Consider the following 16,954-nt stretch of genomic DNA (forward strand, 5'->3'; position numbering starts at 1 on the left):
ACTAGATTAAGTCAATAAGGTATTCACAGGGATCCTTATGTTAGCAATAAACAGCAAGCATCATGGATGAATGCTAATTAGAGTAAGAAAGGGTCCAGACATAGTAAGCAGGGAGCCAGTTTTTCTTCCCGTCTTCCTTATACTACTGATCACAAAAAATACAAGCTCAAAAAAAAGTTGTAGCTCATCTCCTTGCCAAAATCTAAATATTCTCTAAATTGAGGTAGGAGACAAGATTACTACCATTATCTTCCCTTCTCAAACAAAAACTTTCTTCACCTCTCAGATCCTACTCCTTGACCATACTATCATACATCTTAAAGCTTTAAAGTGGAGGGACATTGTTTCTCATGAGAAAAAAAAAAAGTTGGGACTTTCAGTGTAGTAATATATTCTTCATAAAAGTTAAAGATAGTTAACCTTTTTGATTTTATTTAATATGCAAATATTTTAACACCTAATTAAGAAAAGTATATAACAATCACAGACACCATCTTTTAATAATCACATTTTTTCATGTTTTTAATCTTGTTCCCAAGGTAATATATATTAGTATTTGAGTTCAGTAAGTAAGGTAAATTGGTATGAAGTATTTTGCAGCTCTCCATAGAACAGGAAAGAGAAACAACATGGTCAATTCAAGCTCTACTGGAATCTAATTTACAACATGGCATTAGCATATAGGTGGAACAAATCAGGGTACTAGGAATCTATCCAGTCAGTGCCTATCTGTGAGACTGATATGTAAGGGAATTACCCATGAAACTTGAGAAAAAATCTTGTTAATAATAATTACTTTGTTTTTATAATAGCCTTCTTCTGAGAAGCTCAAAGAACTTAAGAAAACACAACCACCTAAAGGGAAGCAGTAACAACTGGACTGAGTAAGAGAAGTATAAGGAGTTATACTGGTTCTACAAGTTCAACAAATTACTCCTACTTCTCTACTTCATTTGTTTTTAGCTTTGAAAATTTGTTCTGTGAGGTCTAAACACGTTTTTGCTTTTTAAAATGGGCCTATTTTCTAGCTTCTTACACCTAAATATTCAAAATTCTTAGAAGTTAAAAGAAAAAAAATGTATAAGCTAGGCCATGCTGCCCATTTTTTTTTTTGTCTTCCTTACATAAATGGTTCAATTGCTTTCTTTGTGTTCATGTGATTACAGTTATAGTGACTGGTTATTAAGTGAAGAAATTAAAAGTGAAGTTCTAAAAAAAATTGCATCTCAAAATATCACAGGAATGATAACCAAGTACAATGAATGGTCTTGGGGGTGGGGGGAAGAGAAGACATTATAAAGTTAGAATCACATTAAGTTCAAAAGGTCCTAAAAGCCTATCTAGTCCAATCCTCTCATTTTATGAATAAGAATAGAGATTGACAAGGTTAGGTGACTTGCCCAAAAGTCGCCCAAAATATTAAAATACCCCAAAATAGGATTTGAACTTTGGTTCTCAAATTCCAGTCAATGTACTTTCCATTGTCCTACAATTCATGAATATAAAGTACATGAACACCAATAAAACTATAGGTAAGTTTAACAACACAAGTATGTCATGTACAAATTTTGTTTGAAGAAAGTTTTATTGGAATAGTAAATAAGGTTTCCTCTGGGAAACAATCAAAACCAGGATGTTTAATTAAAACAAGACACAAAAAAGAAGAAACCATGCGGTGGAGAAGCAGAAAGACATGGTTGCTGAATTCAAGTTAAATGTATTCTTTTCAGACCCATAACACACACTACTAGAATCCAAAGGGGATGTTACAAAGAAGCAAATTTAGGCTTGATACAAATACTTCCCCCCCCCCCCCCCCTTTTTTTTTTAAATTTTCAAAACATATGCAAGGATAATTTTTCAACACGGATCCCGGCAATACCTTTTGTGTTCCAATTTCCACCTCCCATCCCTAGATGGCATGTAATCCAATATGTTAAATTCAATATAGGCATACATATTTATACAATTATCTTGCTGCACAAGAAAAATCATATCAAAAAGGAAAAAGGAGAGAGAAAAAAATTCAAGCAAACCACAACAAAAAGAATGAAAATGCTATGTTGTGATTTATCTTCACTTCCCACAGTCCTCTCTCTGGATGCAGATGGCTCTCTCCATCACAAGACCATTGGAACTGGCCTGAATCATCTTACTGTTGGAGAGCCATGTGCATCAGAATTGATCATTATTGTATAATCTTGTTGGTTGCCATGCACAATGATCTTCTGGTTAAGATAAATACTTCTAAAAGTGCAATGGGCAATTCTGGCAGGCAATTTCATCACATTTATGAGGTATTAAAAATTTCAGTGACAAAAATCATGGTAAATAAAATTGAGGGCACTGACAGTGCTTAAAGTAAATGTTTTTCTCAAAAAATATAAATATAGGCCACTAACCCACAATAGTTCTAAATGAACTCCTCGTTGTTTTCATTAAAAATTGCTGATAAAAAAAAACAAACAAGAAAACAAAGAAAAGATAAAAAAGAGAGTAAGATTTAAAAAAAAGTATTTCTCTACCTTCACCTGTGCCTTACTTAAATTAAACAGCACCATGCTTCCAAAGAGAATCAGCAAAAATAAATTAGGTAACACCTTCAAAGCACTTGGGAGAATGCAAGTATAGATCAACATTTCACAAGCTCATTTGCCTATGTGACATTTTGGGGTTTGAAATAAATTGACAAAAGCCAAATGTTGATGTAGGAATTCTAGAATATTTACAGGATTAGAAAGGTGGCAAAATCTGTTTCAAGATTAAGAAAATCAATTTTAACACTGAAAAATTGCTCATGTGTTTATTAAATATTTGATATAATAAAGTCATAAAGATTAAGTTGCTTTGGAGAAGGGATCCACCATAATCTCATCCTGTATAAGCTAGACCATGTATATAGCAGCTCTCAATTACTTTTAGGCTGCTAAATGTCACATTTGCTCTCCTGTATCCCCACCTCTCCCAACAATGGTAGTGTAGGAGAAAATAGCAGATTCATTATCAAAGAAGAAGAATGTGTGGGATTGTATGTGGACAAAGGAGCATTTGAACCCAGATCCACCAATGACAATGTATGATCTTGGACAAGTCGTTTGCCCTACCTGTCTTTTGTACTCTTCCTTTTTTCCCCCGCTTTCCCTCCCTCTCCTCGTCCCCTCCCACCGAGAGTGCACATGTAAAGAAGGGAGAGAATCTGGAGTTCAGTTTTAAAACCAATGTTTAAAATTTTTTTTTACATATAACTGAGAAAAAAAAAAAAAAACATAGCATTTTTAAAGTTAGCAGAAAAAATGGGAAAAAAAACTTAACAGGTGAAAATATTAGATCTCTATATAAAATGAATTTCAGAAAGAATTTTTCAATGTAATTCTGAATGGCTTCTGCTAAAAACTGCATGTGTAGTATTAAGGAAGTCATTTAACCCCTTTCAATCCTCTTGACAACTCTAATACTACAGTTGCACAGAAAATGCTTGTTTTAAAAGCTTGAAAAGCACTGTCCTATGATATGCCCTTCCTTTATGAAAAAATTTTAAAATTAGACTCAATCTAGTTAAAAAAAAAAAAAAAAAGCCTAAGCCAAGAGAATGACAGATTCAAACTCAATCTTATTATTTGCTTGAGTTAAGAGCTCTTGGGGAAGGGGAAAGAAATAGCACTGAAATATGGAAAAGGAATAATAGATGAACTTTATCACATTTCACAATAGGATTTACATGGATTTTTACCCAAATACTTTTAACTCCAAGTTGGGGACTCTCTTACATGGAAGCTTTTAGGAAAAAAAAAATTTTTTTTTTTTTTTAAAGGAAAGGAGGAGGGGTAAGGAATCGCCTATTTTGAAGTTTTTAATATGCAGTGTCTGCAAAGACCCATGCTTACTCTGATAAATAATAAATAAGAGTTGATGAGGAACATAATATTCTACTGCAACATAGATGCTATGCACTTTCATTCCTTGAAAAGTTGCTATAAGTAGGAAAAGTTAATAAAACGCCTTACACAAAAGACATCCTCAAAATTCCAATTTGAGATTTTGAGCAAGCTCTTCACATCCCATTAAACTAATAGGTTGGTAAGGCCTGAAATTTAATCTCCATCCTCTATGCCAATGCCTTTTACTTCACCAGAGTTATCAACCTCCTGTGAGTCTACCTGTTTTACATTGCCAGAGTTTCTTCACATGAATAGAATATTAGTTTTCCTAATACAGTCTGATCATGTTAGTGTTATGTAAAAACATCGATTCCCTACTATAGTTACCCCAAAGTCCAAAATATATAGTTTGATATTTAAGGCCTATAAATGTATACAACTTTATAGATGTGATATGCTAGTCAAACTGGACTACATATAGTCTCTAAGACATTAAAATGCTTTACCATATCTGCCTTCTTATATACTTCCACCTCCATTTTCTAGCAGAAACATAAATGTAAATATATAAATACACAATAATTTTGGAGAAAGAGCTTTGGGGGCTGAGCTTTAAGGAAATATGAGTTTTTACATAGTGTATTTCAAATAGGAGGCCATTAATGAAAACAGAAGCATCACCTGAAGGATAATAAAAATCCAGTTTGACTCAATAGTATAGTTAGTAAGGCAAGACAGTCCTACCACTGCAACTTGAATATAGGACAGACTTGTGATTTAAGAATAGCATTTGGAGGTTGTATGAAACACGTGGTAGATCTCATTGTGGCTTTTTACCTCTGTCAAATTCTCTACTTATGTACTTTAACTTCATTCCTTCCCAGAGCCTTTGCCCTTTAAATAAGTCATTCTTCCATCTGCTCCTTCTTATCAACTTCTCAAAGTTTTTTCTTTACATTATTTTTTTTGCCTCTGTCTACCACAGTTAAAGCTTTCCATTCCTCTCCTGCCTCAACAAAAATAGGCAAAGCACCATTTAAAAATATATCACATTAAGATACCAATAAAAAGAATCAGTGAGTTTTCAAGTGATACTTAGACATCAGTTCAAATCTAAGTCCGTGTATCACCTTTTGAATGAAGTATTTTTTCTACACTGTTCTGCTTAACATTAAATGACTTATTTTTATTGAAAAACAATACTAGATAACAGATTGAGTCTAGCCCCTGTAATGTTCTCCTTTGTTGGTTCAGTTTTCCTGGGGGTCTCTGGGAGCAACCTTCTTTTCAGTTCAGAATAATCACCACAAGTACAGCCAGGTGTTAAAGTCCAAATCCTTTATTATCTCTTTCAAAGTCTTGTTTCCTTTCCTGGGGCCCAGTTAGATTTCTTAGAGGCCTATCTCTCTCCTTGGTTCCAAGAGCTTGAGCTCCTGCCGCCAGTCCTTTGTCTTCTCTGCCTCTGCCAGCTTCTTTTCTGTGGCTCTCACTCCCTGCTTATATGTTCCACAGTATAAAGTTTATACTATAAACCAATCATTATTATCACTAAGAAACCATTATTTGTTGTAGGATTTAATCAATGCTAAACTAGATTTAACACCATTGTCTCCTCAATTCCACTTAATACCACGTTTCAAATTCTGGCCTATAACAAGCCCCCCATACCAAGAAGATCTGAGTTTAATTTACAGCCTGATTGTGAATTTTGGAAAATGGTCTATAAACTTGGCCCCAGACTAAATGCCCCTAAGGAAAGAAATAAAATTGTTATCTTAAGCACCTACAACAAAAGCAGGCACTGTGTTAACAGCTTTACAAATGTCTCCTTTTGTTCTAGTCGGTATGTCAGATACTAAACAAAATATAATTAACGAACAATCCAAAATTTATTTGCAATGTATTGCTTAGATGACCAGTTGTGGAATGAACTAAACCTACTCCATTATTTTTATTCCTGGATACTTAATTGCAAGTTTAAACATAAGTGGGTTTGTATTGGCTTGGATCTAAAATCACCATCCCTAAATAATAACACTGTCTACTTGGGAGGTTTGAAAGTTACTATAATAATATGAATGATTATACTTTTCTCACTGAATTTATCACTTATGTCATGGTTGTTGATGCACTGGCTTGTTTCATTGAACTCTACCTGCTTTTTATTGTATTTCTAGGATTGTGACTCCAAGGGAAAAAAAAAACATTTAGAAGTAAAGGTGAAATTAAAACAAAATACACCACAGGGTTTTTTTCCCCCCTCTTATATTACACTGTTTTTATTCTCTTCCACAGTTGCACTTCCACTGGCTAATAAGCATTCTAAAAATATTTCCTTTACAGAAATTCTCATGTTTAAAGAAGAATCCTTTAACTACCCAGGGATTTTTGGTAGGCCAAAAATAACTATCAAAAACAAACAAAAATCTATCATAGGAATGATGAAAGAGGACTTTATGGTTGTCCTGACCTGTATATTATACCAAGCACTTTAAATACAAGTATGCATAATACTCTCTTCCAGTGCTTTCTTAATTAAGATTCAATTCAAGTTAAATCTATGTTTCTACCTCCCAAAATGTAACTGGGACTGTTCATCAATACTTAAAATTGAGAAAAATGAAGAACTTCTGCCCCATAAATTAAATGACCTAGCTAGACAAACACTTTGACCAACTGCTTCGATGTTATGGTTTAATCTCAAGGTTCACTTACTGGTCTTTACTCTAAAGACCAGATTGATAAGGAATACTGTTATTTTCTTCCTCTCAAATTTAACTTTCAGAAAACCTGAAAGGGGCTCTTTAAATCCTGCTAGTAAGGAAACAATACAAAACGATGAGAGCAATGACAATGATAAAAAAATAAAATCTTTTGTGAATATCTTCATACTCAAATTCAAATTTGTTACAAAATGGTTATTTTTGTGCCTTTTAGTATTTTTTTTTTTTAAATTTTCAAAGATCTCCTTTTAGGGGTAGTGCCTAATTTTTTAAAATTAACATAATCTGTTCTCCTTTAACAGATTCTAATTAATTCTCTAGGGCTTTCCCTTTTCAATGGATTATTTTGACCTTTGTTCCAAAGTCATAGCCTAGCCTAGGAAATTGACTAAAGATATAATCCTATCTCACTGAAATGTTGATTAGGCAAGTTTCTGATCCATGTGCTAGAAGGGTTGTATAGTTAAGATTTTAGACCTTGGGCTTCTTCTCCAAAGAGTATCAAGCCAAGACAGAATTAACTACAAATTGGATCTTGTATTAAATGGTCATGTGTGGGGACTTGAAGATTTCTGAATCCCCTTCCAACTCTGACATTCTAAGTCCTATCTATTTTATAATGCTAAGAATATATTAAGAGCACAAAGTTTTAGTTGAATCCCGAATGGAAGAAAAAGGATCTATTACAGGCATGGTGAATAGGTTATACAAACAATATTAAACTATATTCTATAAATGACAAATGAATAATGAATACCACAATAAAATGGATTTTGATCACTGGTAGAGTAGCTATGACACTTGGACAACAGATCATAGATGGTTGGGAAAACTGAACCTCACAGAGACATCTCTTTATTACCTTTATACTTTACAAAGTATTATTGCTTACATTTATTTCACATAGCTTATAAATTGGCTTGGAATGGCAGTACTATAACAATCTGTCATTCCTCCCACTTAGGGAGTTATCTTCCAACAATTCCCCCCAACCTCTATACTGATGTTACCTTAACTCAACAAACTGGAGAAAATGAAGGTTTATTTTAATATTTAATTTCCCTCATATATCCAGTGTACAAATAATACTTTATTCTTAAAAACTGATCTTTTAAAATTTATTCAAGTGTCATATCAAACTATAAAAAATTTTATAGAAGTAGAAAAAAAAAATCACAGAAAAATCGTCAGAAGAAAAAAAAAAACAAACAAAAAACCCATGAAGTTTTTAGCAGCATTATATTACAAACAGTAACCATCAAAACAATCTGTTATTGGCTTAGAAATAGAATGGTGGATCAATGACATATACTGGTACACAATGCATAATAGTGAATGACCATAACCTGATTTTTGACAAACCCACACAGATGGTAGATTTTAAGAAATCACTTTTTGACAAATATAACTGGGAAAAATGGAAATTAAAATTAAGTAGAATGCAACCAAGATCAAAAGCAAGAAAATGGAAACTTTTTTTATACCTAATTTCTCAAATTTATATAAAACTCAGTTAAATTTATAATGCATGTCATTCCACAATTGATAAATGGTCAAAGGATATATGAACAGGCAATTTTCAGAGAAAGAAACCAAAGTTATCTAAAGTCACATTAAAAAAAAAAAATGCTGTTTAGAGAAATACAAATGAAAAGAACCATCTCACACCTATCAGATTGGCGAATATGACAAATATTGGAGGGTATGCAGGAAAATAGCGACACCAATGCATTGCTAAGAGTTCTGAAGTGATCCAACCTTTCTTGAGAGCAATTCCCTTTCAACCTTCAATACCATTTACTACCAGGTTTATACCCCACAAAGACCAAAGAAAAAGGAAAAGGGACCTATATGCACAAAAGTATTTATAGTAGGTTTTTTGTGTGGCAAGGAATTGGAAATTAAAGGGATGTCCATCAACTGGGGAAGGGCTGAATAAGTTGTGGTATATATAAAATATGATTGTGATGGAATACTATTGTGCTATAAAAGAAATGATGAGCAGGATGCTTTCAGAAACTTGGGAATAAATGGACAGATGCAAAACGAAAGACCAGCACACCAAGAGAATTGTACATAGTAACAACAATGCCATACATAGATCAAATGCAAATGATTTAGTAAATTGACTTGACAAATTATTCAAAACCAGTCCAAACAATTTGTAATGAAAAATGCTATATATCTACAGAGAAAAAACTAACAGGAATGAAAAGCATATTGAAACATACTTAATTTTTATTATCTCAGTTTTTTGGTCTGCATTTTGTTTTGCAAAATAGCTACTAAGGAAATGTTTTTGCATGATTACACATGTGTATTTTATACCAAATTGCTTCATCTTCTGAAGGTGAAGGAAAAATTTGGAATTAAAAACCCCCAACTTAAAAAAATGTGTATGTTAACTAAAAAAATAAAATTTAAACAAAACTTTTAAAAAAGTTTATCTTTTGGGTTTGGGAGTAAGGTATAGACATAATTTCTTTGGTGTAGAGAATGTCCTACCAACGTGAATTCACAACTGCCATAAAAATTCATTTATAGAGCTGCTCAGGTCATATGGAGGTTAAAATAATTTTAACCCGAGACCACAGAATTAGAATGTATAAAAAGGCTAGAGTTAAATCCAGGGTTGATTGCAAGACTGGCTCCAAAATACTATAGCAGATACTATCATTTTTCTCCCATGTCAGATTAGTCCTATATCTCTTTTATAAGATCATCATCCATGGCCAGACCTCCCTCACCCTTAAATCAAATCCAAAATATAATTTTTATATATGTCCAAAAATCTACATATTTGACCTTTATCCTTCTTAGTAAATATGTCTCGACCCTGTTTCATAGACATCTCAAAGTCAATTTTTTTTTCTCCCTAACCCATCCCTCTCAAATTCTTTATTTCTGACTAGGGCACCACCATTCTTCTAGCCACTCAGGTGGGCATCATTCTTAATTTTTTGTTTTCATTCCTCATATCTGCACAACTGCCAAGTTTTGTCAATTATAACTTTTAACTCACATAATTACACTATAATCCATGTCTCATCACTTCTCACCTCAATATTAAAGTACCCTACTAATTTAAATCGCTGCATCCATCCCCTCCTCCAAACTAGCAAACAATGAATTGCTAAAATAATATTCTTAAGTTTCTGTCTAAGCACATCACTCACTGCCCCAAAGTTTCAGCGGTTCCTTATACTCTTAAGGATAAAGCAAACTCCTGTTTGGAATGTAAAGTTTTTCACACTAGTAGTTCCACAGCCTATCCATAAGGAATACATTATTCCTTAGGCACCAGGTGAGCCAATCAGAATACCCTACTTCTTGCTTATTTCTCTAAGGAAAGCATTTCATTGCTTTCTTCCAAGTCTCACACACTCACACAGAACATACCCTCTCCTCAGAATTTCTAGTTCTCTTCAGGGAACAGCTTAAGAGCCATCTCCTTCAAGAGTTATTTCCAAACTCCAACTTAAGTGTGTTGCATACTCCTACACACAGGATGTATGTACTGTTAATCTATATGTACTTTCATCTCTGAGTATGGATCCTTATAGCAGAACTATAAGTTTTCTGAGGGCAGAAATGACTTGGATTTTGTTATTCATTTTGGCTTCTCTTTAAAGGTCCAACAGTTTAAAGCATTATCTTGTCTAATTAGAACCAGTAATTTTAAAAAAGCCAAATTATATACTAACGTCTCAGGTCAGTCATCTTTGAACTCAAGTCTTCCTGACTCCAAGGACTCTTATCTTGTGCTCTATCCATTGTGACATCTAGCTGCCCCTTGTGTATGTTTCAAACCTACATTTGAGGTGAGGGACTACTTTTCACAAGATTTATGAGTTAAGGAGACCTTAGATCCCATCTGGTTTAACCTTCAATTATACAGATGAGGTAACTGAGGCTCAAGTCAGTTAAAAGTCTAGCCTGATGTCACACAGAAATAGAATTTGTCTACTGCTGTACATGTAGGCATATAGACAACAGCCAGGTGCGAATGATTGCAGATTCAAGACAGAAACATTCTAAGACATAAAACTAAAAATTAGTTTCACACAGAAAGTCCCCACATTTCTTGACTTAGTCACCATCAACAGCAGTGATTGAATACCCCAGAAAAAAAGTCTCTATTTTCCTTTTTGGGAAGGGAATAAACTTTTAATTATACAGAGTTTGATAAATTATCAATCATCACAATCTCACTGGGAAGTAAAATGGGACGGAGCAAGAAAGTTAGTAGTCAAAATGGTTACAGACATATGAGTGTTGCCTCAGACAAAATGAGACTTGGGGAATGTCTTAGCTTTAAAAAGGCCAAGGAATCCCACTGCACCTAGAGCTACTTCCAATCATTCTCATCTATTATCTTGCCAGGGCACTGAGGCTGGTGACTTTGCATAGCCCCACCTCTCTCACTTAAATCCAATTTACTGGTGAGTCCCAGACATCATCTCCCCCAAATCACTGTCCTCTGGGAACAAAGGACAAACAATATGGTTCTAGATATATTAGAATGCTTCTACCTTTAAAAAAATAACACTGGGTTACTAACTATGGAAGGAACATTAGGACTCAGGTAACAATAAAGTGAACAATGGCATCATCAGAACAGATAATTTAGATGAATTGGATTGATTTTCAAAGATTATGAGTTCGTTTTCACAATATATTATGAATTGTTGGCCAAAGGTCCATTGTGGATAGTAAAGTACAATGAGCAGTCAGAAATGCAAATCATTATTTCAAGAGAGAGGTTAGATTTAAGGAGTCATCTGTATAATTCAAAACATGTTCAAGCAACTACTTTGTTTTTATAGGACCAGGGCCTAGATCTGCATTTTCAACTGCAGAGTATTAGGAACTCTAGTGATGAAACCCAGTCCAATACCCACTGAAACTTTCTCTCTTAAATTGGAATTGGAAAGAGTTGCCCTATAACACTAAAAAAATTAAGTGACTTGCTTAGGGTCATAAAGTCAGTTTATGTCAGGAAGATTTGAACTCAAGTCTTCCAAGGCCAATTCTCTCTAGGCATTGTGCGATGCTGCCTCTACATTAATTATTATTCCCAATGTTAAATAAGCAGCATAATGCAGGACACAGTATAGCCAAATGCACACTGACTCTAAATGTTATTCTTACTCCCATTTTATCGAATATAGAATACGAAGAGCACTTGGACTTGCTCAAATTCCAAAACTGTAAATCTAAGACAAATTACTTAACCTTAGTTTTCCTCATCTGTAAAATGGGAATACCATCACTATCAAAGGCCATTTTCTCCTTGTGAGCAAAGTGTGATAGGAGTAAATTTAAATCAATACTAACATTTTAAGAACACTCATAAAAATGTACAAAAGCCCATGGCAGCTAGGTGTGAGTAGAGCACTGGACTCTAATTTCAAATATGGCCCCATTTGTGTGAGTCTGGGCAGGCATCATTTTTCTCAAATAAAACATGGTAATAGTAAAAGTACTACTTACCTCTCAGAATTGTTATAAGGATCAAATAAGAAAATTGCAAAGCATTCACAATGTTGCCTGGCACACAGCAGGCATTACATAAATGGTTATTCTCTTTTCCTTCCCCATCCCGTAGATTAATCTCAGGCTTAAAGTTTATTTTTAAAACCTCTATGTGATCATGAAATTTGTGTTTATATGCATTCATATATGTGTATATAGACATGTATACATGCATATACATATACATTCCACACAAAAAGTTTTAAAGTCAGTTTGGCCTGATATGATTTTGTCATTGAAATTCTAAGAGCTTCAAGAAGGAAGGGAGGAAATAGTTTATCTATCAAAAATGTAAATTTACACAGTATCATCTAAATTATTTATTATGGTTATTTTGGAAGTAGCATGGCATAATGGTTAGAAGACCTAAGGAAGGCCAATCAATATATATAACTTGATAAATCACAGATCGAGAACCTCCTCCTTTCATCCCAACTTTTAAAAAGTGCCCTTAACCATTAGATCATGCTGCAAATTATTTGCCTAATTAACTTAACAGAAGACTGCCATACCTTACTTTTCAGCAGGGTAAAAGCTTAAATCATAAATTTATCTATTACTATACAAAGGGACAAATGGAGTAAAGCAAGTGTCCAAGTGTCACAGATCTTAGGGATTACATCCCTAAAAAGTATAAAACATGAGTTGTTAAAAGTCAAAATCATGTTTAAGATGGCAATTATTTATTTATATCTCCTTAAGAATATATAAAAACATCAATTACCTACCACTTTTCTTTACTCCATCTTAGGTAAAATCAAAATGAGTCAGTATCTCCCAAACACATCTTAAATTCCTTCACTCTGAATTAAGAAATTCTCCATTAGCATTAATCCTATACAAATGACATCTTTTCCATGACAAGCTAGTGGCTTTAACATCACAAGCAATACTTTTATTATAGTTATTATACACATCTTTATCTCCTCTAGGGACTTTAACTCCTTGAGGCCAAGAATCTAGTCTTTTTTTTTTTTTAAACTATCCCATCTGCTAGCATTCACTTTACACAAAATAGGTATCAAATAGGTTTACTAAAAAATGTTATAATGGGGGGGGGAGGGGAGATGGGATGCTTTTATTTTAAGCAAATTCTAAATCTTTTAACAGTAAACTTAAATGGCACAATTACAACAGAATTGTGAACAATGGGGTACAACAGACCCCATTGACAAGTATGCCTAAGGAAGCAAAGGAGAAAGGAACCAGTCGAATAAGCTAGCTCAAATGGAAGGCAAAAATAATAGAACACAGGCAGGGGCAAATAATAAACCACAATCACAAGGCCGTTATAAAAGATTTAGCAAAATGCTCTGCATACATGATCTTATTTGAGCCTCAAGTTAACTTTGAGGAACACTGAATAAAAATAAAGCTTAGAAAAGTTAAAATGATTTGTCCTCCTTTACAAAGAAAGCTTTTGGGTCAAGATTTGAACCCAAGTTGAACACTACCTACGCATGAGACCTATTTTTATAAAACATTGCTTTGATAATTTAATTTGGGTTTCACTGGGCAATATTAGGTCAGACATTACTCCCATTTTAAAGATGAGGAAATCGACTCAAGAGAGGTTGACTGACTTGCCAAAGAACAAAAAGAGTCTTAGATTATCTGAGGACAAGTTTCCTACCTACCCATCTTTTTCTTTTAAAATAGAGAACTGCATGTCTATATTAAAAAAAAAAAAAAAAAAAAAAAGAAAAGAAAAGAAAAGAAAACTTTTAAGAAATTCAAGCAGAATTAGAATAAAGCTTTTAGAAAAAGAGGAGGCCCACAGGTACCAAATCTCCCATCTCTCACCACCTTTCCCCCAAATATTAATTGTATAGATATAGATACCCAGTTAACACAGTAAATGCCTGGCCTGGAATCAGAAGATCTGACCCAGAAACTTATTAGCTGTGTGACCCTAAACAAGCCACTTAAACCTTTTTGCCTCAGTTTCCTCATCTGTAAAATGAGCCAGAGAAAGAAAAGGCAAATCACTTCAGTATCTTTGCCAAGAAGAGGTCACCATTTGTTAGACGAGATAGAAAAGACGACCAAACGAGATGTGGACAAAGTTATTCATATAATTGAACAACATCTTATGAGATTAACATAGGTATGTATTAAATATACTACTACTGCTGGGTATGATAGCAGGAAATAAATTGGTTTGATTTTGAAGGTTCCATTTTATTCTTTCATGGCAATTCAATTTTAGTCTCTCATACTATCTATTAGTTTGAAAGATTAATAACTTACAAAAAACAAAACAAGAGGTTAATCTGGATCTAGTCCTGTTTTTCAGCTAGCATCATTAAGGCTTAAAGCTATTCTGAAGATCAGCCAGGTTTCACTTAGCAGCTTCTCATTCATGGCTTATTTATAGTTTCCATTTCCTATATCCTGTAGCAGAACTCAAGGTTATTTGGTTAGAGCTGTATCAGAATAAGTGCTATTTAAGAAACATGATTTTAGAGAAATCAGAAAAGCCTAAATTTCACCTTGTGTGCTTAAACTACTTTCCAAATCTCTACATATTAAAAACGTACAGTATGGGAAGGAGGGGGTTGATATCCAATGGATTCAAGCAAAGACAAAGATAATCTTCATGAAATTTAGAGACAGCCATTAGAATATAAACACCTGAAACTCCCTGACCTCACCCTCCAGCACAAAGATATATTGAGCTCCAGTATTTCTCATATTAAAGCTATGCACTATTTTTTTATCACTACTCTGGATCCAGGCTACAATTTTAACAAACTATTGTTTTTAAAAAGCATTTTTCTTAAAGTCCCCTCTTAAGACTAACTCTTGAATGAAGCTTTTTCTCAACTTTCTTTAGAGGCCTTGTGTAGTGGAAAGCATTATCAAATTGCAATCTGTTAGAAATGCCTAGTTTTCTCTCCCAAAGTTAAGAGTCACTTCAATTTTTTCATTTGACTTCTGATAAGTGACACAAACTGGAGAGCCTAATGAGTGGGTTGTGTGTTTCTACTGTAACACTCTTCACCTGGTATTCAAACATGTTATTCTAGTATAAAAAAGCTACACCCCAAATTTATTTATTCAACAGCATCCTTAGCATTATTTTGCGTACAACTGATTAACACCATCACTTAAGGTAGTACAAATGCAAATTAAGAGTTAGAGGTTAACCAATATCAAGCTGCTTGCCATCATACAAAATTCCTCAAAACAGTGACTAATTTTGGCAAGCTTTTTATAACACAAAATAAAATTACTAACTCTAAATCTAGTAAAGTTATTAATCCCATGGGAGCTCCAGAACTACCATGGACAACTCACCCATCAAATTAAACCTCTCTTTCAATGTTCATTTCAAAAAACCAACAGTGTGGCAAGACTAGTCTAGACATGCTACTGTAACACTTACACTTAAGTTAAATGATTTTCAAATCTTTCGAAGTGTCCAAAATACATAATGAATAGCACTGTTGAACTAACAAGGGCAAAATTCCATTCGGTTTATTTTAAAATTCTTACGATACAAAGAGAACAGACATTATAATCCGGACAATACTACTACGGCTATTTAGGCCTAAAAACAAAAAAGAAAAAAAAAAAGAAAAAAAAAGTTATGCTTCTCCCAAGCTTTAAAAAAACAAACAAACAAAAAAAAAAAAACGGAAATTAAGTCCTACCATTCAGGGATCATCTGGACCCCACCCACGTTTTCCCTTTCAAATATATCCACACAAGGGAACTCAATTATTCAGTTATTCCACAAACACAATTCCTTTTCTCGTCTATTTTAAATTTTAATCAGAAGAGACAATGTCGTATTTCCTTCCCAACCCTTCATACTGCTTATTCAATTTTTTAATTCCTTGTAAACTTGTCCAAAGTTTCCAGCCTAGCCTCAGGAACTTCCATTTCTTTAGAAAAGGAGAATAAAAGCTTCAAAATGGGCCTTGGTGCCAAATCGAGTCTTGCTAGCAACTGCAGATTATACTACCCCCACAGCTTACCCCCACTCACAGGGCCTCCCGATTTATGTAACCACTCTGGAAGGAGTAAAGTATAAAAGAAAGTGGAGCGCCAGAAATTCACCTCGTCCAACAGTAGACACACCCCAAGAGGGTGGTGAGGCCAGGGACTTTCCCCCAAGGCCTGCAGAGGCTACGCTGCATGGGGGAGGGGAAGTTTTCTCCAGCAGTCATTTCTTCCTCTTCTAACCTCGGCCACTACCACCATGATCTCCTCCACCCATTTCTTTTCCCCACCCTTCCCCCATCCCTAGTTTGGGTCTCAGCCAAACCCCACAGGAATGCAGCCCGGTCACATGCGCTGCGGCGGCGGAGGACGCGGACGTGCCGCTCCCCCCGCGCCCCAGGGAGACCCAGCGCCATCTTGCCCTGACGCAGTTACAAATACAACGGGAGAAAAGATGCCTCCACGTCCTTGCTAGTCCCTTAAGCTTCGCAGAGGCCGAGCCGGGGCCCTCACCTCGCGCGGGGCCAGGAGGAACCGGTCAAGGAAGAGGCTTGAGGTCCCCATCGCCACTGTTTAGATCTCACAGCGACCGCCGCAGCAACCGTCGCCATCACCACTTCTCCCTTTCTCCCTCTGCACCAGCCTCCCCGGACAGCTCCGGCCCCGCCCGCTGCTGCAGCATGAGGTCATCACCAACCAATCAAACGGCACTCGACTATATAAACTACACTCTGATTGGCTACACCGACTGATCTGACTCTCCCCACCTCCGCTCCCCAAGCTCTCCCAGGGTCGCTACCGGGCGAGGCGGAAACCGCCATTTCAGGGAGAGCACCCCCACCCCCCACTCCCGACTACAGGGGCCAGCGC

This window comes from Sarcophilus harrisii, chromosome 5 (assembly GCF_902635505.1).
Source record: "Sarcophilus harrisii chromosome 5, mSarHar1.11, whole genome shotgun sequence".
Taxonomy (NCBI): Eukaryota; Metazoa; Chordata; class Mammalia; order Dasyuromorphia; family Dasyuridae; genus Sarcophilus; species Sarcophilus harrisii.